Here is a 27,235-nt window from a genome sequence, read left to right on the forward strand (position 1 = left end):
GTGGGTCTGTCCCACCAAAGCTCACCTCATAAATTCTTTTGTTAGTCTTTAAAGTGCTACTTGACTGCTTTTTTGTTTTCATTTCAATAGGTGCCTGTTGATTTCAGTGCCTCTCTACTTTCCTTTTACATCACCTGCACAGCTGGCAGAAGGAACTAACCTGTCAGAGTCCTCTGTGCCTGATACCTGTCACATGAGAGCCTGTAAGAAAAGTGGCAGATTGGGGAAGGAAAAGGGAGAGGGTTTGATTGACTCCAAAGGGCGCTGTATGCTAATCAGGAGAGGTGTGTCTGCAAACAGCCACATGCGACCACCTCTGATACACTGCGTCCCAAAGCAGGTGAATTGGGCTTCAGAGAAAGGGTGGTTGGTTTTAGACTTTTGTCCCTTAGTTGGAGCAGGGTGGAAGCAGCTGTTTGAAAACGTTCCCCATGGGCAGGAAGCTTGTGCCTGTTCTGCTGGGTGTGCAGCTGAGAAGCATGTGGTTCAGACTGTACTTTTAGGGATCATTTCTGTGGTGTGTAGCTAGAGAAGTGCATGTTGGTGTTCTTGGTTTTGCCATCCATGATGATGAATTGAAGTGTTCTCTTTTGAGCATAAGATAAGCAGGCACTGCTGCTGTTTGCTCTTGATGGCTGTTCTTGTTTTTTTTTGGAAACAAGAACAAGAGAACCTCGTCTGAGTGGTTGGTTCTTATTGTTAAGTTTAAAAGAAGTTTTGAGAGTGGGGAGAATTGCGTTAGCTGCTTTTACATAAAATGTTCAGGAGCAGACAGAGTGAAAATGGTGTTTAAAAGTTTCTGTTTCTTAATTGTTAAAATAATTTTATCCTTTTTTAAAATACACACACATTTCCTTTGTTACACTATGCTGCACTTTTCACGTGGGGACCTGGTTCTGCTTTTCTCCGTGGTTGGCTGAGCCTACACCACAGTGTGATGTCAAAAGGCAAACTTTCCAAAGCCCTCTTCTGACAGATCAGCGTTCGAAAGCGAGCGTCCACACGCCCCAAGCGAAAGGAGATTGTGAGCTGCTCTTTGAAAAGACCAGGCCCTTGGTTTGCAAGGAAGCAGCCACATGTCACAGGGTGCTCTTTTGTGAGAAAAGGGCCAGAAAATGCCGTGGCTGCGCTAGCAAGGCAGATAAGCCCTTCTGGGGGCTGCAGCCTGGTGCTCCTTTAAAGGGCTCCTCCAAAACACACTCATTCTGCACATGCCAAGGGCTGGCTTGTACCCAGAGCACCGAGAACTCAACCACATGGAGAAGCCACTTGGTGGCACACAATGGCCCCCAGAGACTCCCTGATGCCCGACCCATCCAGGCCATGGTCAGCCTGAAGGCACTGCTCCGAGCTGCCACCCTCCAGCAGCTCCAGGGCTCTAGCCTAATGGCTACCCTGGCACAGGCCACTGCCCTGGGGCGACGCTTGTTCTGCCTCCCCTGGGTTGTCCGGCTCTGTGGGACGAGCCCTCCAGCAGCGAGTGATGGGACAGGCTGGTTCTGGGGGACTGGAACGACACCCGCTGGCCCCACAACTTCAGAACGAGAAAGTGGCTATTTCTGGAGCTCAGTCATTGGCCCTCCCCGGCCCCCCAGCACCATGATACACAGGTGCCGCCCACACTCCCCTTGCACAAGGGGGTAGCCATTGCTGTGTGGAGGCTCACTACCCTGGACAGCCACCAGTCATTTGGCCACCAATTGGGGGTGGGCAGGGCCACCATTGCGGCTGTTCTGCTGGAGGTAGGGCATGCTTGGGGCACCTCCCCACCATGGGGAGGAGGGCTACCAGGCAAGCGGGACCCTCGGAGACAGGGGAGAGGGACAGGGTGGGGTGGCTGGGACCCGGTGGCAGGAGGGGAAGGGGATGCATGGAGCACCCCATCACGCACACATGGACCCGTTCTCCCCACACACCATTCAGGTCTTCTGGGCAATCAAAAACAACCTACTTTACTGGGTTGTCCATGTCTGGGATCTGCAAGTCACCCTAATGGGGCTGAGAAGCTGGACTTCCCCAAGTGCTTCAGGGCTCTGGATGGGACCCACATTGCTATCCAGGCCCCAGAATGCAGCACAGGCGTCTTCATCAATTGCAAGGGGTACCATTTTGTGGGTGCTCCAGACCCGCATGGACACCAAGGGACGATTTATGGCATTCTGGGTGGGTTTGTCTGGGTGAGCCCACAATGCCCGTATCTTTTGCAACTCATGGCTCTGCTGCAGCATGCAGGAGAAGACATCCATCCCAACCTGGGAACTACCAAATGGGGACACCACCAGCCCCCCGATATAATGCCCAATGCCATTTACCCCTTGCATGAGTGGCTGATGCATCCCTACATGGGACACACTGAGCCCAGCCAGGATGTTTTTATTTAGTTCCTAAACTGGGCTTGCAATATTAGGTGGCTGAAGGGCACTTTCAGGGCCCCCTCAGGATACTGGAGGTCATCCCGCGCAATGTACCAGATGTGGTGGGTACATGCTGCTCCCTCCACAACACTGTGGAGGTAAAGCAAGAGCCGTTCATGCAGGGGTGGGTTTTGGGTCTGGCCATGGCTCCAAGCAGCTGGCTGCTTTCCCATGCTGTCAGGCACAGAGGGTCAGGGTGCAGGTCAGTAAGTTCCTCTGGGAGGCCTTTGTGCGGGGGCCCATGTGACACCCCCAACATACAGCCACCACCACAACTCCCTTCCCATGCACCCACCTCTCAATATCAACCCGCCCCCCGACACTCCCATACCCTCCCGGCCTCCGAATAGACACCAGGGACAGGGAGTGTTGATAAAGGAAAGTATTTCATGAAACTCTGGCAATGGATTCCAAACTGCATAAACAGAACAGTAAACGATTGACAAGAGGGATGGGGGACTATAGACAATTAGGGTCCTGGGGTGGGCAGTGGGGGCAATGGAGCTTAGAGGAGGTCTTGGAGAGGGGGTGGGGTAACAGAACTCAGAAAGGGCTCTGGGGAGCGGGTGGGAGGCCACAGTCCATATTCTCACACGGGCTGGGATGGGTCTGGGACCATCAGGAGGTAGGGACAAGGAAGGGGTCCAGTGGGCTCAGGCTTGGGCTCACTGGGGGCTACAGGAAGGGAGGGAGGGGATGGGGAAAGGCTGGGTGGGAGCAGGGCAGCAATGTCAGGGACTGTGGGTGGAGGGGTGGGGGGAACTGTGGGACACTGTGAGGGACATGTGGAGGGAGGAGCTGCAGGGGCTGTGGGAGGGACTGGTGATGGGGTGGGAGGCTGAGCCAGACACGTGGTCACAGCCTGTGTGAGGGTGTCCAGGCTGCCTGCCACCCAATCCCAGGCCTCCTGCTCCATCACCAGCCTCTCCTGCGTGACAGCAGTCACGTCCTGCAGGGTGGTGTGAGCAGTGACAGCAGCAGCTTCCTCCTCCCCACAGTGGCACCAGCACATGCCCCAGCACTGGCCCCAAGTGGGCGCTCTTAGGGGTGCAGTTCCAGCCCCCTCGCCCTCTGGTGTGGGCCTTTCTGGCTTGTGTACAGGCCTTGTCTGGCCCCTGGGTGGTGGAGCTCTGGAGACAGAAGGGGACCCAGGGAAAGGCCATCAGTACCATGACCTGGCCCTGGGGGCTGTGTGCCCCCCTCCACCTTGTCCCCCCATCTGGCCCGGGGTCCCTGAGGGATCTGTGTGGCTGGGGGGTCCCTGCGAGGGTGGGACATATGCAGTGTAGCTCAGCCTCCCTCCCTGGGCATGCAGCCTGTGGTGCTGTCCTCAGGGGCAGGTGCTGAGTGTTGCATGAGGCCCCCATTGAGGCTCAGGGAGCACAGCCATGTGGGGTGCATCCAGACTGGAGCTGGTGGCTGTGTGAGTGGGCCACTGCTGGCCTCCGTCCCCTTGTGCCAGGCGTCCAACATGCACGAAACCTACTTTGGTGTCCCTAGAGGAACTGAAGAGAGGCCCAGCTGGAGGGGGGCCAGATGGAGACCTCTCAGGACACAGAGATGATGAGGACCCCATTGCTGGAACCCCTGTCTTGGCTCTGGGCTTCTGTTCCTGTGCCTGTTGGGTGGGAGCTGCTGCCTGATACTGGTCCTGATACCTCCTGCAGCCCTCTGCAAAGCGCCATCTGACCTGGTCGTGTGTACGACGTATGTGGTCAGTGCTGCCTCCTTGGGTCCCAGGCGGCCGTTGAGCTCCTGGAAGTGGGGCAGGTAGCGGCCACTGCCCCTCGAGTGGCTGGCCTCATCCTGGGCCTGGCAGTTGGCCTGCCACAGTTCCTTCACTTTTCTCCCCAGTAGTTCAGCTGTTCAGGTGGGGTGACCCTCAGAGCTCAGGCCAGAGAACAGGTGGCTGAAGGCTGCAGCATCCTGGCACCAGCCAGTCATGTGGAGCAGCAGCTCCTCATTCCCCAGAGTGTCAGAAGTCCTTAAAGTCCGTCTCACTCCAGGAGGGGCCCTCGTCTGCGTCCCCTGGCTGGGCTCCTGACACACCTCAGATGGGTTGAAGGGGGGTCTGGGGGATACAGGGCTGTGGTCAATGGCCATGGATTGCCCCATGGAACTTTCACTGGGGCAGAATGATCCCCCTCCCCCACCATCTTCTGCCCCAGGGCCACAGTTCCCTCTAATGTTCCCTGGGGATGTAGAATACAGTTTTCTCTGTACACCAAGGCCTGGGCAGATGTGCACCTCCAAGAGAAACACCGGCTGCTGCCTGTGGGGCTCTGCTAATTAGCCAGGCAGCACCTGCATCTCTCCCAAGCAGCTGCTCAAGCACACAGCTTCCAGGGACACTGCCGGGGCCGGGGCTGAAGAAATCCAATCTGACCAGCCTCACCCAACTGAGTATTCACCAGTGTGTGTGGCCTAGGAGGAGAGATGCTCTTGCAGCTGTGATGGCTGAGTGTTTAAGGTGTTGCACTAGAAATCCAGTAGGGTTTCCCTGCGCAGGTTCAAATCCTGCTCACAGCGAGGGCTGTGTTTTAGCCACATCCTGTAACGAGGACACTACAGCAGCACACACTCTGAGACACTGCCCAGGGGCTGTCTGTGACCAGTGTGTCTAAGAGGTCAGGGGAGTCTGTGCCTGGGGGAAATGCTGACCCTGGGGTGTGGTCACTGCTCTGGCTGCTGCTGGGCCCAGCCTGTCTCCTATGTCAGCCCAACAGTGCTACACTCACCTGTGTAATGCCCTGGGAAGGAGTGGGCAGCCCTGGTTCAGCTGCAGCCAGTGAGAGGGCAGCTACCTTGAAGGGAAGGGCCTGTTTTCAAGGATGGCTCAGGGGCTCTGGTCTCTCCCAGCTCCTGAGCTGTGCAGTACACAGCTGGGAAAGGGGCAGACACTTGCCCAAGGGGGAATGAAAGTCACAATCTCCTGTCTGCCCCAACAGCAATAGACTGATCTGCAGAACCAGACACAGGCCAGCATCCCTTCCTATGGTTCTCCCACAGGTTGTGGGGACCAGCTCAGTGCAGGGCCAAAAAGGGGGCACAGCATAAAAACTGTCATCACCCCTGTTCTGGGGCAGCTGCCACAGCTGGGAGCCCCCAGCTCCTCTGCTCTGTGGGGCAGTCAGTGATGCTCCTGTGCATACCCACAATGCATTGCGTGGTGCATCCAGAGTCCCTCATCCACGAGCTGCTTTTGCTCCTGGAGCCTCTGGTTCTGGGGCTGAAATTCGGCTGGAAGCACCTCTGGGCAATGGGCTGCACAAAGGGGAGGCTTTGTGGGTTGTCTGTGTCATCACTGTGATGTGAGAAGAACTTGCTTTCCCCCCACTCCAGCTCCTTCAGAGGGTTTGGTGTATAATTTCTTCCTTACTTATATAATTTCTTTTTGTGTTTTTGTAAAGCTGTTTGTGCAGAAAGATATGTGAGAGTTTTTATCCATTTTGTGGTTGATGTGTATTAACAGCTTGAATTTTATGTATATATTCTTGAATGTTTCTTGCTGTTTAATACTTTTTTTTCCAAATGTACTTGCTGTGCTGTGTGGATGATTCTGTGATTTTATTAAACTTTTTGTGTGTTGTATAATTTTTGCCCTTTTAAGCTGAGGGTCACTGTGTTCTGCAGGAGCAGGGTGGATAGGTAATAGGCTGAGGGCTCTATCCGTGTGAAAGGAGACACATTGTAAAAGAAGCCAGAGGGTTCAGTTTTCCTAGGAGAATGAGGCATTTTCAATCACAGAGAACGTGTCTTATGTAGAAGTGCAGCAAAACACAGAACCATCTGCTTTCTACCTGAGGCAACTCCCCCAGCCTTTTCCAATGTGGGCTTCTTTAACATTGTACATTCCTCTAATGCTGCCCTGACTGCACTTGTGTCAAGGGCCAAAAGGAAAAGCCCCTTTTACCAGCACAAGTTGGATGGGCAGCAAGCTCTTTATCTGGCAGTGCCGGGCTCAAGCCCTTCTCTGGGCAGCTGGTTGTTAATTTGCCTTGTGCCCCTGGAGCTCAAAGGCCGTGTCTACACGTGCCACGAGAAACTTGTTCAACATAATTTTGTCATACAGACATAGCCAGCAGCATTTGAACCAGACTGAATGGGATTTCTCGGATGCCACGCAAGTCTCTGCTAAAGTGTGGCTGTGTTTGTTTGGCTTTGGTAGTGGATTCCTGTTTCTATAACTTTCTTGCTTCCTAGAGAGGGAGTTCTTGAGGCCAGAAGAGGTGGCAAGGAAATGAGAAGCAGAGAAAGCCAATGGAGCTGCTGTGGAGTGCTGGTGGCCTTGGGAGAGTGATCCTGCTGCTCCTACCTGAGTAAGGAGCGCTGTGCAGTGAGGGCTGGTAGCTCTGGGAGGCTGGGTCCAGGGATGTCCAACCCTCACCTGCTCTGCTTTCTTCCTCATTGGTTTTTTTTCCCTTTCATGAAAGTTTAACACTTGAGGGACAGTGGGGAATAACAGCCGAAAAGGATCTGGGAGTTGAAGTGGACGAGATGCTGGACAAGAGTCAACAGGGTGCCCTTGTAGCCAAGAAAGCTAATGGCATATTAGGTTGCATCAAGAGGAGCGTTGCCAGTAGATCCAGAGACGTGATTATTCCTCTTTATTCGGCTTTGGTGAGGCTGCATCTGGAGGACTGTGTCCAGTTCTGGGCCCCCTTTTACAGGAAGGATGTGGATACACTGGAGAGGGTCCAGTGGAGGGTGACCAAAATAATTAGGGGGTGGAGCAAATGACTTTTGAAGAAAGGTTGAGGGAATTGGGACTGTTTAGTCTGCAGAAGAGAAGACTGAGGGGGGACTTGATAAGAGCCTTCAGCTTACTGAAGGGAGGCTGCAAAGAGGCTGGAGAGAGGCCGTTCACAGTGGTCACGGATGGCAGAACACAGAACAATGGACTGAAGTTGCAGTTGGAAAGGTCCAGGTGGGACATTAGGAAAAACTTTTCCACTCGGAGGGTGGTGAAGCATTGGAATGGTCTCACCAGGGAAGTCGTGGAGTCTCCATCCCTGCAGGTGTTTAAATCTCGCCTTGACAAAGCCCTGGCAGGGCTGATCTGATGGGTTTGGTCCTGCCTCGGGCAGGGGGCTGGACTCGATGATTTTTTTAGGTCTCTTCCAGCTCTTTTGTTCTCCGATTCTGTGATTCTACGACCACACACACTCAGAGCCTCCTACACTCACACGTTTACCCAGATGAACCCCCACTGCTTTTAGTGACAGCTCTGTGGGAAGCTTTACGATATATTTCAACAGCAGAGAACAATTTTTCTCTTCTGAGCTGTGAAAACTTCGTCTTTCTAAGGCTACGTCTGCACAAGCCAAACACTTCGAAATGGCCATGCAAATGGTCATTAACAAAATGGCCCACTCCATTAAAGTGCCGGCTGACAGCTCAGCAGCTCCAGCTCGAGCAAGAGTTTATCAGATTCACACTGGTATGCCAGTTCGAGGGGACTGTAACTACTACCTGCTGAGTCGCATGGGAGGGAAACAGGCATCCATTGCGTCTGTGAGCTCCAGCTCAGACAGAGAACTTCTGCCTGGTTCTTCTTTCTCCTGCAAGTTGTTCAGGGACAGAGCTCATCAGCGCCCTTGGTAAGAAGCTGTAACATTTGCAAGTTCACCCTGGTTGTTGACACAACTTTTTCTTTGTGCCGCTGCCTAAAGCAGGGTCAGCCAGTCAATCAACTGCTCTGGGATGCTGCCAATAGGGCTGCAGAAAGGAGTCTCAGCTCGGGGCTGGACTTCATGGCGAAGCGGACAGGGAGCTGCAGACGGGGACTTGAAGAGGGAGTGTGACAGAGGGAGGCCAATGGTGGTTAGGAAGACCCCCAACACCTGTGTCTGCACAACTCCTGTCTCCTCCACCTGTGCCTGTAGCCAGACAGACGGCCTGGCCGTGGATGCCTCTGCCCAGATGCTGGTGCGGCTTTGCAGGGACTGTGGCTTGCAATTCCCACTCACTGATATCCAGGCTGGGGGCACCATCCAGTGTGAAAGGTGCCTGCTGGTGGAATCTCTCAGGCGGCAGGTGGGAGAGCTACAGGAGGAGGTAGCCAGGTTGAGGAGTACCCGACTCCACGAGCAGGTCCTGGACAGTATTCATGTGGAGACAGCTGAGGTCACTGTCCCAGGACACAGGACGGCTGATAAACCACTGGTGGCGGAGGAGACAGATCGGGGGGACACTGGCAGCTGGTTACTGCTGGCAGCAGGCAGTGTTCCACCCCTGCTCCGAACCCTCCCGCCGTGGTACTAGGAAACCGTTACGCTGTACTTGATACAGGAGACAAAGAATCGCCCCACACAGCAGACGAGAAACCTCGTGCCCCCACGGCTGGGAAGTCTGCTGCCACCACTGCGAGGAGGAAGTGCAGATTAGTGGTGCTCAGGACTCTCTTCTAAGGGGGATGGAGATGCCCATCTATCGCCCTGACATTTCATCTCGGGAGGTGTGCTGCCTGCCGGGGGCCCGTATCCAAGACATTACAGAGGTGTTGTCAAGGATTACCCGTCCCTCTGACTACTATCCTGTGCTTCTTCTCCATGTGGGCCCTAATGAAACGGCAAGGTGTGATGCCGAGCAGGTCAAGAGTGACTTCAGGGCTCTGGGGGCACGGGTGAGCGAGTTTGGGGCACAGGTGGGTTTCCTTCAGAAGATCCCCGCAGGCCACACGTCTGCACGTGTACTTCGGAGTCAGGAAGAGCTTCTTCTGGACTCCGAACCATGCGCTGATATGCTAATGAGGTGTGGAAATTTGCATCCATGCCTCATTAGCATTTTCCAGATAACTCATGAGCCTGGGGCTTCCAGAAGATGCGGCACGTGTCGACACAGCCAAAGGCTATGTCTGCACAGCAGCATTATTCCTGAGAGAGGTATTCCAGAAGAGGTATTCCAGAATAGCCGATTCCAACATAGCACAGCTGCACATAATATGGATTTCAAAATATGGCTCAGCTATTTGGACATACAGCAGCTGCAGACACTGAAGCCTATTCTGAATACAGACATTGGAAGGACTATGGCTTATTTTGAGCCAGGCACTATTCCCTCTCTACACAGTCCCTATGTCAAAAGAGCTTTTTGAAATATTCAAAATAGCTGTAGTCATGACCCCAAGACACACTCAGCCAGGGCTCTGCTCTCAGTCTCTGGTTCTGTTTCCTTTGACATCCTGGCCTTAGGCAGGAAAAGTCTCTTCTTGTCCTCAGCTCTAGTGGAAGTGAAGAGAGGAGAAATTGGTATTTCCATCATCCTCAGAGAGTGGAAGTGGATTTTCTTCTCTTCAGTTCTATCCCCACCTGCCCAGAGAGGAGAGAAAATAACCCTTCCCCAGCTGACTGTCCCCCTCAGCACCTCTGGGGCACCTGGCATTGGCTACTGTCAGCAGACAGGATACTGGGTTAGATGGCCATTTGGTCTGACCCAGTATGGCCGTTCTTATGTCTTATGTCTTTCCACATCATCTCCATCTGTGCACTGGGCCTAGACATGAATTACGTATATCCAGGGGACGGTAAGGAAATGGGGAGCTCAGCGTTCCTGTTCCTCACTTACACAAGGACAATAGATGGAGGGTCAAAAATGTGATGGGAAAAGTGTTACTGAGAAGGGGGAGGGGATGGTGCGTGTTGAAGGGCTGGATGGAGATTTCTGCTTGGAGAGTTCTGATTCTTCACACCTGACACTTGTCTAGCCAGGGCAGTCGGGGCAGGTGAGCATCAGTCACGAGATTGTTCTCACATGAAAGGGCACCAGAGGCTTTCTGTAGGTATTTGGAAAGAACAAAAAGAGGGGAACTCCTGGCTGGGTATTAAATATTCAGGAGTTTTCTGCTGCCAGTTTTCTTGAGAAGCCGGCAAACTCCCACAGCCTGGTGGTGACGGCATTTCTACCACTACTCCACTGGAGCAGAGCAGCCCCAGGAGGCCTTGAGTTGCCTCAGCCCCCAGGAGGCAGCTTGACTTCACTCTTCTCCTCCCACTTCTCATTTCTGTGTGGGTAGGTCTGTTTGGAGACGCCTGAAGCTCCTGGTGACCAGCTGCTTTGCTCTCCCCTTGTTCTGGGCCCCTTTGACCACAGTAAAGGGGTTGCACGTAAGCTGCCTGAAAGCTTTGACCAACAGATCTTAGCTCACACCAAGCACCACAGGTTAAAACTCCAACACCCCCCATCTCACCAAGGAGCAAATCATCCCTGCTCTCCAATTCCAACAGAGCACTTGCTGGGGGAAGAGGAAGTAAGAAGCAAAGCTGTGAATTGAACCTAGGCCAACTGCACAGGAAGCAGCCATGCAAACCACTACACCACCAGCACCTCTTTGTGGGGTGGGAGTGGTTGGGGGGGGGCGGGGGGCTAAAAGGGCAACATGCAGAAATATGAATTACTGAGCATGTGGTTTCCACCCCACCCCGGTTCTTTTTTCATTAGTTGTAGGCATCCTTCGATCCCAAGGGATCCTGGGTTTGCGCCCCAGCTGGACTGATCCGCGCAGTGTCTCCTGTGGCTGTGCAATCCAAGGCGGGAGTGGCAGTCCTTTCCGCACAGTGAGCAGCAGGAGGCAGACGTCGCTCTGGTATCACGGGCACGGACCTCTGTGAGGGCTCTCCTGCCTTCCGCTTCCTTCACCAACGTAGTTTCATACATAACAAGAGCTTCCTTCACTCCCTGTTTCCAGACATGCATGTCTGAGGCGAGCGAATGCCAGGTGTTCACACTGATAGAGAGAGCACTGAGGTCACACTTGCACGTGTCCTTGTAGCGCAATTTAGGTCGCTCTTTCGGCCTCTTTCCAGACGCCAGTTGGCCGAAGAGGAGGTGCTTCGGTATTCGGCCATCCGTCATGCGTGAGACGTGGCCCAGCCAGCGCATACGCCTCTGTTTGAGAAGGGTGACCATGGAGGTGGTGCCCTCTCAAGCACTGCGCTACTGGGGACCTTGTCCTGCCATGAGATACCGAGTATGCGCCTAAGGCAGCGCATGTGGAACGTGTTGAGCCGCTGCTCTTGTTTTGAGTGCAAAGTCCATGTTTCACCGGCGTACAGCAGTGTGCTCAAAACACAGGCTGCGTAGACCTGCACCTTGGTGTGTACAGTGAGCTTATTGTTAGCCCATACTCTCTTCGTCAGCCTGGAGAACGTTGTGGCGGCTTTTCCAATGCGCTTGTTGATCTCGCTGTCAAGTGACAAGTTGCCCGAGACCGTTGAGCCGAGGTACACGAACTCATGGACGACTTCCAGTTCGTAGTCTAGCACGTTGATAGATGGCTCATTACCCATGTTCTGGCCCATCACCTGGGTCTTCTTTAAGCTGATTGTGAGGCCAAATTCCACACATGCATCCGCAAAGCGAGTTATGAGTGACTGCAGTTCCTGCTGAGCGTGAGCAGCAATAGCTGCATCGTCAGCAAAAGGAACTCACTTAGACGCTTCATAAGCACCCTGTTCTTCTCTCTAAGCCTCGACAGTTTCAAGAGTTTGCCGTCCGTTCTCGTGTAGAGAGAGATGCCCTCTGTAGCAGTTCCGAAGGCATATTTGAGCAAAACTGCAAAGAAGATGCCGAACAGTGTTGGAGCCAGCACACACCCCTGCTTCACTCCGCTGAGAATCTCAAAGGGTTCGGATGTGGATCCGTCGTATACGATGGTCCCCTTCATGCCTTCATGAAAGGCCCTAATAATGCTGAGCAGAGCTGGGGCACAGCCAATCTTAGCCAGAATCGCGAACAGACCTTTTCTGCTGATGAGGTCAAATGCCTTGGTCAAGTCGATGAAGGCAACATACAGAGGTTTGTTCTGCTCCTTGCACTTTTCTTGTAGTTGCCTATCCGAGAAAACCATGTCTATGGTGGACCGTTCAGCTCTGAACCCACACTGAGACTCAGGGAAGACTCTCTCCGCAAGAACATTGAGTCTCTTCAGAACACCACGTGCAAATAGCTTCCCCATGGTACTGAGAACGGAGATGCCACAGTAGTTGTTACAATCGCTTTTGTCACCCTTGTTCTTGTAGACAGTCACGATGTTAGCATCCCTCATATCTTGCGGTGCGCTGCCTTCTCTCCAGCATTGGCAGAGTATTCTGTGCAGCTCTGAAACTAGGGTACCGTTGGCGCATTTGAGGATTTCTGAGGGAATACCATCCTTCCCTGGGGCTTTTCCAGAAGACAGTGCTTTTAGTGCGTCGCTGAGTTCCTCCAAGGTGGGCTCAGCGTCGAGTTCAGTCATGGTGGGCAGAGGCTTGATGGCATTCAGGGCTCTCTCTGTAACTACGGTCTCTCTGGCGTACAACTGTGAGTTGTGTTCCACCCAGCGTTCCATCTGCTTGGTTCTGTCAAGAGGGACACTAAATTCCTACCAACATAGTTGTAAAAGTCTCTGATTGGTTCTGAGTGCTCAGAGTGGCAGCAGATGACACTGATTTTGAAAGGTAAGTGAGCCTGGGGTTGTGGGGAATTGAAGGCTAGCAGCAGTTTGGGGACATGAGTGGGAGGGAGGGTTCAAACCTGATGGCGGAAAGGGCCCATGGGGGCAGGGGGGTCAGGCTGCTGCAGGTTCAGTCTGTGGGGGGTTAAGGCTGCAGCAGTTCGGTTGCACTGGGCCGGGGTGGGGAGTTTAAGTTTCAGCGGTTTGTATGGGGGGGATTTAGGTGCAGGGCTGGTGGGGGGTTGAGTTTTGGCAGTTCAGGGGGCAGGGGGCAGAGTGGGGGTTGTGTTTCAGTGGTTCAGGTGTGTGGGAGGTTTAGGTTTCACTGGTTAATGCACCTCAAGCACAACTCAAAATCCCACCCCCGTGGCCCTGGCTCACCACACCTGGCCTTGTGCAGTCCCACTTGAGGCCCTTGCATGGCTCTGGATCACCACCCACCGTGCAGCTCTGACTCACCCCCACCATGTTCAGCTCCAGCTCAATCCCCTGCATGGTCCTGGCTCAATTTCACCATTTGATGCTTTAACGCCCCCCAGGCTTCATCCTGCTACTCCCCTGCCACGGCCCCAACCAGCAGCCAGGCTTAATCCACCTCAGCTGCCCCCCAACCCCAGGACTTACCTTTCAAAAGGAGATCCAGGAGCTCAGATGCTCCTGCTGCTTCCCAGGCTGCAGAAGGGGCCTTCTGCCAGGAAAAAAGCTGGTTCCCAACTGACGTAAACTTCACGTCATGTGGGGGTGCTGGGAACACAATCCTGCCACAGCTGCAGAGACTGCTGGACTTGCTTAGCCGTGTGATTAAGCCACAAACCAGCTCCCTGCTGTGGGGTCTGTGGTTGTGACCCCCGCCCCCTTCCAAAGCGCCCATCCATTAAGGACCTTGTTGTCTTGATTCTGTCCGTAAGGCCAGGCTGCCCTGCAGACAGCACTTGGACTATGGACTGTGGCCGCAAGTTTACGCTGCCCTGTGAAACATAAAGGGGGTTCTGAATACACCACCCCTGACAAGACCATAAATATGAAAATACCATTTACTCCTTATAACACGAGAACTGGTGTCACTGAATGAAATTAATGGGCACCAGATCTACCAGAACCAAAGAGGAAGCATTTTTCACACAGCTCACAGCCAGCCAATGGAACCCCTCAGCAGAGGAGGCTGTGAAGGTCGAGATTAGTCCAGAATTCAGAAGTCAGAGGAAAGCAGAAGGGAGGAGTCATCCCAGGCTGCAGCCCACCACAACTCCCCTCCTCTGGGAAACTGCAGCAGGGGGCTGCTAATGCTGACAGCTCCATGGGGGGGCTTGAAAAACACAGTATCAAAGGCAGGGAGAGCCCTGGCCTGCAGACCCCCAGAAAGAGCCTCCCACCCACCAGGACCCTGCCTCCACTAGTTGAGGAGCCAGGAGCACTGAGCTGTCAGCAGCTCTGCTATGAGTCCCTGTCAGCATCATGGAAATGCTAAAAAGGTACATTGTGGGTCACTTCTAACACACATGTGGACCAGTCCTGTCTGCTAACAGTAGCCAACCCCGAATATGGATGATAACAAGGCACCACTGGGAGTTGAACGCAGGATCCCCTGCTAAAAGGGCAGGTGCTTTGGCCAGCTAAGCCACAGTGCCCGTCTCCAATCAAGCTCTCCTGTCGGCCCCAACTCACTCCTTGCTGCCCCATCTGGGCCTGCTCAGCTCTGCTTGAGTGCAGATCCTGTCAGGCAGAGGAGCCTGTGGAGTTTAACTCCCAAGGGGGGTGACTCTTTGGACAGATCTGGGCTAGAAAATTCGGTTGTGTCACTCCATGACTCAGGGGTGTAAAAACTGTCCCCCCCCCAGTACAATGTAGACCTCGCTCAGCGCACATATCATCCTGGCAATCAGAGAGCTTTTGTGGTCCACGTTGCTTGGGGAAGGGCAGATTTAGAACTCCTAAGGACGAGGTGATTTCCAGCACAGAAACAAGAGCAGCTTCTGTGACAAATGATATGTTTTTCACAGGTCCCTCCCATGGCATCCCTGGTCAGAGTCCTGCCAGCTGGTAGTATTGGGGTTAACAATAAGATAATGTCTTCCCATTTTTTCACACACTCTCAGGCATTGCTTTTCTCACAGCTTCACCTCACGCCCGCAAGTTTGTCCCTTGCACTTCAACTCAGCTTTGTCCCTCGTCCCTCTGATGCTAAAGGCAAGAGGCCCAGGGCCAGGCTGACAAGTCAGGAGGGAGCAGGAGTTGTAGGCTGCAGCCCACCACAACTCCCCTCCTCTGGGAAGCTGGAGCAGGAGGCAACTAATGCTCACAACTCCATGGGGAGGCTTAAAAACACAGAGAACCAAAGGTGGGGAGAGCCCTGGCCAGGACACAGCCACAAAGAGCCTCCCCGCCCCCCAGGCGCCAGTAGCATGTGGGGTGGCTGCTGACACGCAGGGACCAGCATGAAGGAACACAAACAATAATTACTGACCAATAGACTTGAATCTATGATCCCTGGACCTCAGCAGAGGAGCACTGAAGTGTCAGCAGCTCTCTTACGAGTCCCTGTCAGCATCTTGGAAACCAGCAGAATGGGCATTGGGGGTTATATCTCACATCCGTGTGGTGCAATGTCCTGGCAGGTTTCCTGAAAGGGCAGTAGTTGGGCACCCCTGGGACAGGAAACCAGGGGTTCCTGTTTAGAAGGGAGGTGTTTTAGCCAGCTAAGCCATGAGGCCTGCCTCAGGCTGAGCTCTGCTGTCTGCCCACACCTGACTCCTGCCAGCCACACCTGGGCCTGCTTCGCTCTGCTGGAGTTTAGATCCTGTCCGGCAGAGGAGCTGGGGAGGTTTAGCTCCCAAGGGGGGTGACTCTTTGCACAGATCCGCGCTAGACAAGTGGGTGGTGTCTCTCAAGGGTGTAAAAAACTGTCCCCCACCTCCGGAAGACCTACTGCAGTGCCCAGATTGTCATGACAACCACAGGGCTTTCATGGTCCACATTGCTTGGGGAAGGCTCTTGGCCAGTGAAGACCCAGAGGACAGGTGTCCTGGGACTGATGTACTGGGGAAACTGTGGTCAGCGCTGGAAGCTCCCTAGAAATGGGGAACTGGCGACATCTGAAAGATTTGGTAATCATAGCACATGACTCAGGTTAACCTTTGTTTTAAAGAGAAATCGTTAAGGCCAAGGAGGCCGGGGTCCAGCAGCTCTCGAACCCAAATGGGCTGTTTCTTTGCAGGGAGCAAAATGGAGGGAAATGGAAGAGGGCACTGGAGAAGCTTCGCTCCCGGCCTGACGCTGCCTTGGAAAAGAAGGAAAAAAGACACCACTTCTGTTGGAGAACGTGGGCATTTATCCCAAAGCCTCTCGCATGCTAAATGAGCCCTCTGCCAACTGAGCTAATTCCCGTGTCTGAACATAATTTCTGACTCACCGATCTTATTCCAGAGGCCACAGCACCCCTGTGGCTGCCCATGGCTACGGCTGAGGGACACAAAGGCTGTGTGTGCACAGCAGTGTTCTGCCTCAATAAGCGATTCCAGAAGAGGGATTCCAGAGCTGTTGATTCTGATATCGCAGAGCTACACTCAACATGGGTTTGAAAATACTGCTCTGCTATTTGGACATTCAGCATCTACAAACAATGGAACCTGTTTTGAAGCCCCTTTTTCAAAAGAACTATTTGAACTAGCTGGAATCATGATCCCAGGAGATGCACAGCCAGGGCTCTGCTCTCTCTCTCTCCCTCTCTGTCTCCTTTGAGCTCCTGGCCTTAGGCAGGAAAAGTCTCTTCTTGTCCTCAGGTCTGGAGAGGAGCAATCGATGTTTCTGTCACCCTCAGAGAGCAAAAGAGGATTTTCTTCTCTTCAGTTCCATCCCCATATGCCCCAAGAGGGCAGGAAAAAACCCTTTGCCAGCTCACTGTCCTCCTCAGCACTCTGTCGTGTCATGTCTTTCCACATCAGCTCCGTTTGTGCCCTGCACCTATAAATGATCTACACAGAGCCAGGCAAGGAGGAGCTCTGAATTCGTGTTATTCACTTATACCAGGACAAGTGTTTGAGCGCTCGACCACTTGAGCTAACTCCTCTGCCTGGGAACAACTCTCTTAACCCACTCACCTTGTTCCTGAGCCCATAATGGGACTCTCTCTGCCCCTGAATCTTCTCTTTGTTAAGTCATCCCATCTCCTCCTTGCAACGTGTATGCCCAGAAGAGAATCCCATGGTTGAAGAAACCATAGCTCTCTCTCCAACATGATCTGCACAACCACACATTTATCTCCATGTTTCAATGATCCTGGATCTTTTCCTTCAACAGGGAGAATGGCCAAGAGCACTTGAGGACCCCTGGATGCTTCATCCCGATGGGTCACTTCTTGAAAGACTCTTCCTTGGGTTGCTTTGCTTTGTAACTCTTGGGCTTTACACACGAGTGGCCCTGTTTACTTCTTGTCCCTCTTCAAAAGCTTGGGCACCATCCGGTCACACAATGATCCTGAGGCTAAGTGGCCAGGATGTGGTAAGATACTCTTGTGGTGAAAGGGTCAGATCCCATCTTCTTCCTTGCCATCAGTATCCTGCAGTCCCCTGCGGCCACTGGGTGAACCAGGAAGTAAGGCAGAAATGGGGCAAAAGAGGAACTCAAGCTGAAGGAAGCTGCCAATATTCCTCCTGCCTCTCAAGGACACTCGCAAAGGCAACAATAGCTGAGAAAAACATTTCCAATAGTGAGGTGGTAGCTTTCAAGCAGCTGCTGAAGTAGCTCAGTTGGGAGAGCATTAGACTGAAGATCTAAAGGTCCTTGGTTCAACCCCAGACTTCAGCAGAGGTTTTCCTACCATAGGCCCCAGAGCAATTAGTGACTACTTCGGTCCTTGCTGCTGGCAAATGCTCCTGAAAAGGACATTGTCAGACCTTTCCAGACACCTTGGTGCTTGAAGGCTTTTCATTTCTTCTCTTGCTCTTCCTCAGCAAGGGGAGGGTAAAAAGACCCCATTGTGCCCACTCTCATCCAGTCAACTACACAGAACTTGCTGAGAGTTCCCGAAAGTCCACTGCTCCACCCGCTGAGCTAGTGAAAGGCAGCTCTTAGGGCCTCTCACCACCACTTTCTCCAGGTTGGCCTATCCATGTGTCTCGGCACATGCCGCACAGGTGGATGGCATTGCAGGGGAGGCTCAGAGGAAGCGAGCCGAGATTCTGTGGAGCACTGGTTATCCCAAAAGTTTCCAAGCTGAAATCAGCAACAAACACAGGATGTCATTTGTGTCCTGGCATGTGTTCCTGCTTGTATGGCTGGCCTGGAGCCTGGCATTCCCTGCCCCTATGAGTGCCAGCAATCAGACAGCCTGCGGTACCTTTCAATGAGCCAAGGGAACACTTTTGTTCTAAGTGAAACAAAAACCATCCACCAACAGCCTTGGCCAGGGAGCCTGTCCTTCCTCTCTGGCTGCTATGAGCAGAGGCCCAAAAAAAAGGACACAGGCTGAGTGGCTGGCAGGGAGCAATCAAGAGACCTGATGGGAGGCGACTTCAGCATTCACAGGTGGTGTGGATGGCAAGTTAAAGGAATGTGGATTGGATAAACGGACGGTAAGATGGATAGAAAGCTGGCTAGAAGGTTGGGCCCAGTGGGAAGTGATCAATGGCTCAATGTCGGGATGGCGGTCGGTTTCTAGTGGAGTTCCACTTCGGTTCAGTTTTGGAGCCTGGTCTGTTCAACATATTTATCAATGACCTGAATGAGGGGTTGGATTCCACCCTCAGCAAGTTTGTGGATGACAATGAGCTAGGGGCAGAGGTAGATATGCTGGAGGGTCGGGCTACGGTCCAGAGTGACTTCAACAAATTGGAAGACTGGGCTGCAAAAAATCTGATGAGGTTCAATAAGGACAAGTGCAGAGTCCTGCACCTGGGCCGGAAGAATCCCAAGCGTTTTTAAAGGCTGGGGTCTGACTGGTTCAGTAGTAGTTCTGCAGGAAAAGACCTGGGAGCTGAAGTGGATGAGAAACTGGACATGAGTTAACAGTGTGCCACTGTAGCCAAGAAAGCTAACGGAATATTAGGTCGCATCAAGAGGAGGGTTGCCAGTAGATGCAGAGAAGTGATTATTCCTTTTTATTCAGGTTTGGTGAGGCCGCATCTGGAGTACTGTCTCCAGTTCTGGGCCCCCAGTTATAGGAAGGATGTGGATACACTGGAGAGGGTCCAGAGGCGGGCGACCAAAATAATTAGGGGGCTGGAGCATGTGACCTATGAAGAAAGGTTGAGGGAACTGGGACGGTTTAGTCTGCAGAAGAGAAGACTGAAGCAGGACTTGATAACAGCCTTCAACTTACTGAAGGGAGGCTGCAAAGAGGCTGGAGAGAGGCTGTTCACAGTGGTCACGGATGGCAGAACACGGAACAATGGACTCAAGTTGCATTTGGGAAGGTGCAGGTTAAACATGAGGAAAAACTTTTTCACTCGGAGGGTGGTGAAGCATTGGAACGGTCTCCCCAGGGAAGTAGTGGAGTCTCCACCTCTGGAGGTGTTTAAGTCTCGTTTTGACAAAACCTGGTGGGGCTGATCTGATGGGTCTGGTCCTGCCTTGGGCAGGGGGCTGGGCTTAATGGCTTTTTTAGGTCTCTTCCATCCCTGTTCTATGGTTCTAGTGCAGCCACCCCCCCTTTGTCCTATGGATTGAACAGCTCTGATAATAGACAAACCCCCAAAGGACCATCACTCCTTTGCTTTCACTTAACCCAGCTCTGCCCTCTCCACCTCAGCTGCTGCTCCTCGCATGGAGTCTTTTCCAGGAGCACACACCCAGCTGGCTGCAGTTCTCTCCCAGAGGCCAAGGGAGGAGGGTTGATCTCACATCACAGGAGCTGAAGAGGGAGAGGGCGGGAAAGGGCCTCTGAGAGAAATCCTGAGCACGGACTTTTCTAATGTGACTGGAGAGGTTGAACTGAGGATGTTTCTTGTGGCCAAAAAGTGGGTGTGTCAGGAGAGGAGTTTGAAGCTGTGTCTCCCGACAGACACCTAAGCACCCAATTGAGGGCAAGGGAGACACTTTGGTCAGGCACTTGTCAACACTTTGCCACATGCATTTGACTTTTACAAACTTAACTCCTTCAACTGTGTGACAGAAGGTTGGAAAGGTTTTTCTTGGGGCCTGGCTAGCTCTATTGGTTGAGAATGAGCTGTTTCCATGCAGTGTCAGGGGTTCAAAGCCCATAGTGGGCAGTTTTCTTCTTGCATTGATTGTCTCACCCACACAGCAATCTTCTCACACCTTTCACTGACATGTTGGCCTTTGGTAGCAAATGACTGTTCTTGTCCTCAGCTCTAGCAGAAGCGAGTACATTACCAATTGCTATTGCCATCATCTTTGGAAAGTAGAAGAGGATTTTCTTCTCTTCACTTCTGTTTCCACCTGCCCGAGGAGAGAAGAAAACCTCTCACCAGCTGACTCTCCCCCTTGGGTGCTCTGTAGCTTCATGCCCTTGTGCATTCGCTCCAGCTGTGCACAGCGGGTATAAATAAGACACACCTATCCAGGTGAGGGTAAGGAAATGTGGAGCTCATAGCTCATGTTACTCACTTCCAGAAGGGCAAGAGAGTCAGGGTTCAAACGTGTTCTGGGAAAAGCCTTATTGAGAAGGGGAAGATGATAGTTGTGTTCAATAAACATTGGTCCTGCTTGAGGGCCTGTGGCTGTCTGTGGGGCAGGCATGATGGGAAACCTCTTCACAGTGTGTACCATGGATGATTTTGGGAGGAACTTTTGCACATTCTGGGAACAGGAGCAGAGAAGTCACAGGACCTGCAGCTCATAAGCCATTACCTGTGCACAGGCGTAGAGCTGGGTAGAGCAGTAAAGGCGTAACAAGCCTGCACTGCTGTGTGGAAGGGGAAACTGAGGCAGTCCTACTGAGGAGTTTACCTCAGACTGCAAGAGTCAGAGTCCTGAGTGCTGTCCATTACACAAGAGGAGCAGCTGCTTGTGCTTAATTGACACTTTTCTCCCCCAGCTTAATGTGCTCTGCATTTATGCCTTGTTTCCATCTGCTCCCTCTCCTGAGCCTGGCAGGGCTGTGACTGTGCTGCTGGGCCTCCTGTGCACTGGGGATGGAGCCTGGGAACACCGTGTCTGCCTCTCCGAAGTGCTGTGGATGCAAGCAGTGGCTAGAAGAGAATCCATTGATGGTCTTGCATTTTGGTTTCCTGTTTTGTTGAAGGAGTCCCTGGGCAGTGGCAGGAAACAATGAGTGGATATGAAAATTGATGGTTGGAAGGTCTGGCTGTGTTTCGTCTCCTTGTGAAAAAGGAAATTGGAGATGCGATTGCACCATTGTTATTGGCAAAGTTTTGAAAAGTTCTTGGTGCCCTTTGCTTGCCCATTCTTCAAAGAGAATCTGGCTGATGCACTGGCTCCTGAGAACACTTCAGAAAAGCACCAAACTCTCAGTGTGCGCTGCAGTGTTGTGGTTACCACTATGGGCTAACCTGTAAGTAGTCACTAGTTGAGGAACAGTGCTCTTTTCTCTTGTTTTTTCTTCTCTGGGGCCAACTCATTTCTGGAAGAATCCTTAAGAGCGCTGCCTTCCTCCTCAATGTGGTTTCTTTCCTTTCATGAAACTTTCTTTGGTGGCATTCTCTGAAATGCTTCCAGTTCCACGTGCAGGGCCAGATAGACAGGCAGAACTTCAGAGTCTCAATGCGTGGATGAGACGATGGTGTAGGGAAGAGGGGTTTAGATTTATTAGGAACTGGGGACACTTTTGGGGTAGGGGGAGCCTATACAGGAAGGATGGGCTCCACCTAAATCAAGGTGGATCCAGACTGCAGGCATTAAACATTAAAAAGGTCATAGAGCAGTTTTTAAACTAAGAGGTGGGGGAAAGCCGATTGGTGCGGGGGAGCACCTGGATCGGACGGAGACTTCTCTTACACGAGGCTCCATAGACAGGGATTCCCTAGAAGTTAGTCAGATAGGGAACGTGGGAAATAATATATGGGCAAGATCAGATGTGAAACAATCGTGCATAAAAAAATCCACCACGTCTGTGAAAGGCGGACATATAAATAGTGGTAGTTTTCTAACATGCTTTTACACTAATGCTAGGAGTCTGTCTAATAAGATGGGTGAACTGGAGTACCTCATATCAAAGGAGGAAGTTGACATAATAGGCATCTCAGAAACATGGTGGAATGAGGACAATCAGTGGGACACTATCATACCGGGATATAAATTATATCGGAAAGACAGAACAGGTCGTGCGGGTGGCGGAGTGGTACTATATGTGAAGGATAATATAGAATCAAATGAAGTAAAAATCCTAAAGGAATCAAAATGTTCCATAGAATCATTATGGATAACAATTCATTCCTCTAATATGAATATGGCATTAGGAATATATTACCGACCACCTAACCAGGACAGTGATAGTGATGCTGAAATGTTAAGGGAGATTAGAGAGGCTATCAAAATAAAAAACACAGTAATAATAGGAGATTTCAATTATCCCCATATTGATTGGGTGCATGTCACCTCAGGACGGGATTCAGAGATTAAATTTCTTGATGCCTTAAATGACTGCTTCTTGGAGCAGCTAGTACAGGAACCCACAAGGGGAGAGTTGATTCTCGATCTAGTCTTGACTGGAACGCAGGATCTGGTCCAAGAGGTAACTGTTACTGGACCGCTTGGAAATAGTGACCACAATATAATAACTTTTAATATTCCTGTGTTGGGAAGAACACCGCAGCGGTCAAACACTCTGGCATTTAATTTCAAAAAGGGGAATTACACTAAAATGAGGAAGCTAGTTAAACAGAAACTAAAAGGTAGAGTAATTAAACTAAAATCCCTGGAAGCTGCATGGAAACTGTTTAAAGACACCATACTAGAGGCCCAACTTAAATGTATACCCCAAATAAAAAAACACAGTACGAGACCTAACAAAGAACCACCATGGCTAAACAGCCATGTTAAAAAGGCAGTGAGAGAGAAAAGGGCAGCTTTTAAAAAGTGGAAGTCAAATCCTAGTGAGGAAAATAGAAAGGAACATAAACACTCCCAAATTAACTGTCATAATGTAGTAAGAAAAGCCAAAAAAGAGTTTGAGGAACAGCTAGCCAAAAATTCAAAAAACAATAGTAAAATGTTTTTTAAATACATTAGAAGCAGGAAGCCTGCTAAAAAAGCAGTGGGGCCCTTGGATGATAAAGATATAAAAGGAGCGATCAAGGAAGACAGTGCCATTGCGGAGCGATTAAATGATTTCTTTGCTTCAGTCTTCACGGCTGAAGATGTTACAGAGGTTCCTAAATCTGAGCCAGCCTTTTTAGGCGACAAATCTGAGGAACTCACTCAGATTGAAGTGACATTAGAGGAGGTTTTGGAATTAATTGATAAGCTGAATAGTAACAAGTCTCCAGGACCAGATGGCATTCACCCAAGGGTTCTGAAAGAACTCAAATGTGAAATTGCGGAGTTATTAACAGTGGTTTGTAACCTATCCTTTAAATCCACTTTGGTACCAAATGACTGGAAGACGGCCAATATAACACCAATATTTAAAAAAGGCTCTAGAGGAGATCCTGGCAATTATAGACCGATAAGTTTAACATCAGTACCAGGTAAATTAGTAGAAACACTAGTAAAGAGTAAAATTGCAAGGCACATAGAAGAGCACGAATTGTTGGGCAAAAGTCAGCATGGTTTCTGCAGAGGGAAGTCGTGTCTGTCTAATCTATTAGAATTCTTTGAAGGGGTTAATAAACATGCGGACAAGGGGCACCCAGTGGACATAATATACCTAGATTTCCAGAAAGCCTTTGACACGGTTCCACACCAAAGGCTTTTATGTAAATTAGGTGGTCATGGGATAGGAGGAAAGGTCCTTTCATGGATCGGGAATTGGTTAAAAGACAGAAAACAAAGGGTTGGAATAAATGGTAAATTTTCACAATGGAGGGGGGTAACTAGTGGTGTTCCCCAGGGCTCAGTCCTGGGACCGATCCTGTTCAACTTGTTCATCAATGATCTAGAAAATGAGGTAAGCAGTGAGGTGGCAAAGTTTGCAGATGACACCAAGTTGTTCAGGACAGTCAAAAGCAAAAGGGATTGTGAAGAACTACAAAAAGATCTCAGCAAACTGAGTGATTGGGCAGCAAAATGGCAAATGAAATTTAATGTGGGTAAGTGTAAGGTAATGCATGTTGGAAAAAATAACCCAAATTACACGTACTACATGATGGGGTCAAATTTAGCTACGACAGATCAGGAAAGGGATCTTGGAGTTATAGTGGATAGTTCTCTGAAGACATCCACGCAGTGTGCAGCGGCAGTTAGTAAGGCAAATAGGATGTTAGGAATTATTAAAAAAGGGATCGATAATAAGACAAAAGATATCATACTTCCCCTATATAAAACTATGGTACGCCCACATCTCGAGTACTGCGTGCAGATGTGGTCTCCTCACCTCAAAAAAGATATATTGGCATTAGAAAAGGTTCAGAAAAGGGCGACTAAGATGATTAGGGGCTTGGAAAGGGTCCCATATGGGGAGAGGCTAGAGAGACTGGGACTTTTCAGTTTGGAAAAGAGGCGATTGAGGGGCGATATGATAGAGGTATATAAAATCATGAATGGTGTGGAGAAAGTGAATATAGAAAAATTATTTACCTTTTCCCATAATACAAGAACTAGGGGACACCAAATGAAATTGATGGGTAGTAGGTTCAAAACTAATAAAAGGAAATTTTTCTTCACACAGCGCACAGTCAACCTGTGGAACTCCTTGCCCGAGGAGGCTGTGAAGGCCAGGACTCTATTAGGGTTTAAAAAAGAGCTTGATAAATTTTTGCAGGTCAGGTCCATAAATGGCTATTAGCCAGGCATAAAGTATGGTGCCCTAGCCTTCATAACAAGGGCAGGAGATGGATGGCAGGAGATAAATCACTTGTCTTCTGTTCTCCTTCTCTGGGGCACCTGGCATTGGCCACCGTCGGCAGATGGGATGCTGGGCTTGATGGACCTTTGGTCTGACCCAGTATGGCCATTCTTATGTTCTTATGTTCTTATGTTCTTTATCATCTAAAGATGGGGCAGAATAAGAGCCAATAAGAGCTCCCGTCTCTTGGGTGCTTGGTTGCCACCTACTTTGCAAATATGAGCACAGAAAAATTCCACCCCTCAGTGCGGCAAACTGGCGGTTTCTTCTCAGCTAATGCCAAAGCACGTCCCAGTATTAGGTCAGGGTGATTGTGTGTAAAAACCAGCTGTGCTGGAGAAGGGCTGCTGGGTGTTGACAGGGACGTGCTGCAGTTGGGTACAGAAAGTTGTCAACCTGACTCATAAAATATTAAAGAAAACTAGGGTAGAGTGAGTGCTGCTTTCAGCTCTGTGAGGATGGCTGAGTGGGTGAAAGCACCTGATTCAATATATTGTCTTCACCTTCCATGGGTGTTCTGCTTTCTAAAAAGAGGTGTAGGTTCAAATCCCACTAATGACATCAATTTGATTTCTTTGACATTCCCCAACTGGCCTCTTTTCAATGTCTCTCCTGACATTGCCCCAGCCCCTGCTCCAGGTTTCTGTGAGAGCAGTGGCAAGACTGAGGCATAATTCGGACATGAACTTCTTGGGAAAGTGACGGCGAACCTCCTACTCTGGCAGTGCAGCCACACAGTCAAGTGGCTAAGACCCCCCATCTGTACCAAGCTCCTGCTCTCTGCTCTGAGAACTGCACAAATGCCAGGCTTGTAATGCACCAAAGGGGTTGTATCCCCTTGTGTCACCAGCCCCACCTTGCAGCTGAGCCTTGGGTTCGTTATTTGGGCTCATTCTGTGTGCAGAACAAGGCTATGGAAAGGGGATGGAGCCACACGCCTGTCTGTGGTGCCTGCAGCCCCCTGAGGGGAGAAAGGAAAACAGGCTCAGTCCCCCTCTGCTCACACAGGGGATGGAACTGCTGTGCGGAGTTTCATAACATCAAGGGGCTGAGAAAGAGCCAAAGGCATTAACTGGATTCCATCAAACTCCCTTTTACACTTCCCTGTTTCCGTCCCTCCCCTATTGCTCTGCCGCTGGCTTTTAAAGCTGCTCACCGAGCTCAGGCCTTCCCCCTCCTCAGCCACACGGGGGCAGGCTGAGCCTCAGGCTGATCAAAGGCAATCAAGGGAACAAGGGATCAAACCCTCCCAGACACACAATCCCACCTGACACCATCACTGACATGACCCCCAATCAGAGTCAAACTTCACACAGTCCAGAAAACTCACTTCACTCCCACCAGCCCATAGTACACTCACGGGCACCTCTTCAGCAGCACCATCTCCTGCTCTCCCTCTTACGCTCCCCTGGCTGCAGCCCCCGGTCCAAGACCTCATACAGAGTGGAACCCTGCTGACGGAGGGCATTGGGAGCAACCAGGGCTGGGTTCAACAGCTAGGGCTTCCTTTTCATCCATCTCACGCAGAACCAGCTTGAGCCCAACCCAGTAGGCTGGGAAATTCTCACACCCCCTGAGCACCTCGCACAGGCAATGCTTCCCCACGCACAAGCACAGAGTCTGAGTGTAGAAAAGGACTTTTAAGAAAAGAGGCAGAAAAGTCAACTAGCAACAGCTTGGGAAAATTATCACACCCAGAGTTCATAACCAATCCTCAAGTAACTGGCCCACGTCAACTGCCTTGAGCAATGTCCTTGGCCTCTCAGGCTCACCAGTCCAATACAGTCAATCCACACACCGGACTTTCTCTGCACCTCCGAATTCAAATGCCCCGCTTATGACTTGGTCCAGTCCATGTGGGCACTGACACCTCACACTGATGCATTCCCTCATGTCACCTTTGCTCCCGTCCAGTGTTCTGCTTGCTCCTACCAGCCATGTGCCAGTTGTCTACTTTCTATTTCTCCTTCCAGCTGCCCACTGGTGATGCCACCTGTTTGTCCATGTGGGTCAAGCTTGAAGTAAAAGCCTCTGATTTAAGCTCTTGATATCTATAAAAGCACAGCCTCATAGAAAATCACTAATACCCAACTCTATTTTATAACAGGCAAAAAAAGTTGATCAAACACAACTTTTATTTACATATATGCATATACAGAGCACCAACTTATACACAACACAAAGAACTGCATTATACTTTAACTGAAACCCCACCCGCACACAAAGCTTTAAAGCAGGGAGCCCTGTGCAATCCATGTCTTAGGCAGTTACATCGACTGCCCTGTCCCCCACAATCACTTGGGGCATTGGTGAGATTTCACAATTCTTCTGCTGAGTGTTAGTATAAATTGTGATTTTACAACAATGTGTTTACAATTGGAAAAAACCTCATTGCTTCCTTGCTACCCATCAGGCTTTGTTTGCAAGGTATCACACATGCACACCTTTGCATTCTCATGCAAATGATCT

The 27,235-nt window shown here is 51.0% G+C and overlaps 2 non-coding genes and 1 pseudogene across 2 annotated transcripts; all 3 read left to right on the plus strand.

Annotated features, from left to right (window-relative positions):
• The first annotated feature begins 487 nt into the window (after window positions 1–487).
• LOC142016258 (small nucleolar RNA U3) lies at window positions 488–687 on the plus strand (annotated as a pseudogene).
• Window positions 688–4,861: 4,174 nt separating this feature from the next.
• Window positions 4,862–4,943, plus strand: TRNAS-AGA (transfer RNA serine (anticodon AGA)). The gene has a single exon. It is a non-coding gene; the product is annotated as a tRNA-Ser (tRNA).
• A 12,633-nt stretch (window positions 4,944–17,576) lies between these two features.
• TRNAF-GAA (transfer RNA phenylalanine (anticodon GAA)) lies at window positions 17,577–17,649 on the plus strand. Its single transcript has one exon. It is a non-coding gene; the product is annotated as a tRNA-Phe (tRNA).
• The last annotated feature ends 9,586 nt before the right edge of the window (window positions 17,650–27,235 follow it).

Source organism: Carettochelys insculpta, chromosome 7, assembly GCF_033958435.1.
Source record: "Carettochelys insculpta isolate YL-2023 chromosome 7, ASM3395843v1, whole genome shotgun sequence".
Taxonomy (NCBI): Eukaryota; Metazoa; Chordata; order Testudines; family Carettochelyidae; genus Carettochelys; species Carettochelys insculpta.